We start from the raw sequence: 2,500 nt of genomic DNA on the forward strand, positions 1-2,500 counted from the left end.
ACAGGCAGAAAGCGAGAAACACTTTGCGTGAAAATCGCTAAGTGCCAGCGCTAATGATTTCTGAGCCAAAATCGGAGATTTTAGTATGGGGGTTTAACAGGGCAAGCTAGACGGCAGGGCGTAAAATTAGACTTGGTTTAAGTATGTTAAAAGAGAGCGAATAGCGTGAATTAGACTTGGTTTAACTATGTTAAAGAGAGCGGAATAGCATGAATTAGACTTGGTTTAACTATGTTAAAGAGAGCGGAATAGCATAAAATAGACTTGGTTTAAGTATGTTAAAAGAGAGCGAAATAGCGTAAATTAGACTTGGTTTAACTATGTTAAAGAGAGCGGAATAGCATGAAATAGACTTGGTTTAACTATGTTAAAGAGAGCGGAATAGCATGAAATAGACTTGGTTTAAGTATGTTAAAAGAGAGCGAAATAGCGTGAATTAGACTTGGTTTAAGTATGTTAAAGAGAGCGGAATAGCATGAAATAGACTTGGTTTAACTATGTTAAAAGATAGCGAAATAGCGTGAATTAGACTTGGTTTAAGTATGTTAAAGAGAGCGGAATAGCATGAAATAGACTTGGTTTAACTATGTTAAAAGAGAGCGAAATAGCATGAAATAGACTTGGTTTAAGTATGTTAAAAGAGAGCGAAATAGCGTGAATTTAGACTTGGTTTAAGTATGTTAAAGAGAGCAGAATAGCGCGAATTAGACTTGGTTTAAGTATGTTAGAGAGAGCAGAGTAGCGTGAATTAGACTTGGTTTAAGTATGTTAAAGAGAGCAGAATAGCGCGAATTAGACTTGGTTTAAGTATGTTAGAGAGAGCAGAGTAGCGTGAATTAGACTTAGTTTAAGTATGTTAAAGAGAGCGGAATAGCGTGAATTAGACTAGGATAAAGTATGCAAAATGAAGCTGAGGACTTTGTGAAAAAATGCGAAGTTGTTTGCTGTTCTAATTGTATGGGTTTGGAGATGTTTTTGGCTTGGATTAATAACAGGCAGGAAGCGCGAGGAAACGCAGCGAATATGGACGCGTACGCGGAAGGTGACGGCGGAGGAAGCGCGGATATGGAGGTGAAAATGGTGAAGGTGATGGCGCGAGGAAGGTGACGGCGCATGGGTGTGAATATGGAGGTGATGAAAGGTGACGGGAGGAAACGCATGATGTATATGACAAGTTGGTGTCGTACTTAAGCGGAGCGCGCGCTGTGCATGTATGAAGGTGTCGAAGGTGTTCATATTGCCTAAGACGCGTACGTGCACATGTCATGTCGCATAGGAAGCGTAGGTATGGTTGTGCAAGTCGTAAATGGCCACTTTGGTGGTTTAACATTGTTTCCAGGCCGCGTATGCGCAAATATGGGGTGCGGCGGCTATCTGCACTGCTGTGTATGAAGGTGTCGGTCTGTGTGGGGTTCCTATCGGAGAGAATACGTATGCTGCGTTGTAGGAGTGAGCTGCTGGCCACACGTTTGTATTGGAGTGCGCCACACCACCCCCCTTTTTGTTTTGTTACTATATAAAGTGTAGCCATCCACCCAGCCAATTCTGAGGGCCAGAAGGGGTATTGGGGGCCATCGTGTGCAGTCTATGGCCACGTATGTGGACATGTGAGTGTGTAAATGTGTTGTACCAATGTATACGAGTGATAAACACTAATAGGCGTGTCGATCAAAGTCAAATGTAGACGGCCATCTTAGGCTGAAAGCACCATATCCCGTCTGCTCTGTGAAGTTAAGCAGCCTCAAGCTCGGGTAGTACTCGGGTGGGTGACCACCGGGGAAGTCCGGGTGCTGTCTACTTTTTAGCCCGTTTTGAGCTGTTTACCGACTTTGCGTGTGTTTGCAAACGCAAGATATGATGTCTGGCATGTGCCCACACGACATCTTGGTTTTAGTATGCCTGGCGAGCCACTACACACGAGATCTTGTTTTTTGTATGGTGTTCTTTAATTTGATTATTATGAAGATGAAAGAGAACCGTTAGAACGGGTATGAAGGGTGTTCTAGGGGTGCTTTTCGGTGCTCTTTCACGTGGACATATCGCAGCATGCGACATGTCAGTGGAACACTGTCTAAATTAATAAATACTGTTTTGGCCGATTTCTAAAAGCGTCTATAAAAGGGCATAAGTGCAATGACTCGTCTTTGTAACCCTGCGGCCTAGGCGTAGTTTTTCACGGGGAATCCGAATATCAAAGGTAGATTTATGTACAACATGTACTTTTTTTGCAACATGTACTTTTTATCTACGGGACATATACATATGTAAAAACACACGGCGGAGCTGTTCCCGCAATCAGAATTTGTCTAACTCTTCTAGATCAAAAGTTATTCAGCGAAATGTGAGACTTTGTTTGGCATGCTCTTTTTTTAGGTGGTTTTTTCCGGTTTTATGTGCCGCCCGGCAGATCTGGCCTGCAGACTTTAGCAGAAAACTTGGCGCATGTGTTCGCACGACCGCTCCCAAAGTTTTACAAGCATATCTCCAGTAGTTGCTTCGC

The 2,500-nt window shown here is 43.0% G+C and overlaps 1 non-coding gene across 1 annotated transcript; it reads left to right on the forward strand.

Annotated features, from left to right (window-relative positions):
- Positions 1 to 1,687: 1,687 nt before the first annotated feature.
- PITG_33130 lies at positions 1,688 to 1,801 on the forward strand. Its single transcript, XR_009934524.1, has one exon. It is a non-coding gene; the product is annotated as an 8S ribosomal RNA (ribosomal RNA).
- Positions 1,802 to 2,500: the final 699 nt, after the last annotated feature.

This window comes from Phytophthora infestans, genomic scaffold (genome assembly GCF_000142945.1).
Source record: "Phytophthora infestans T30-4 supercont1.52 genomic scaffold, whole genome shotgun sequence".
NCBI classification, from domain to species: domain Eukaryota; phylum Oomycota; class Peronosporomycetes; order Peronosporales; family Peronosporaceae; genus Phytophthora; species Phytophthora infestans.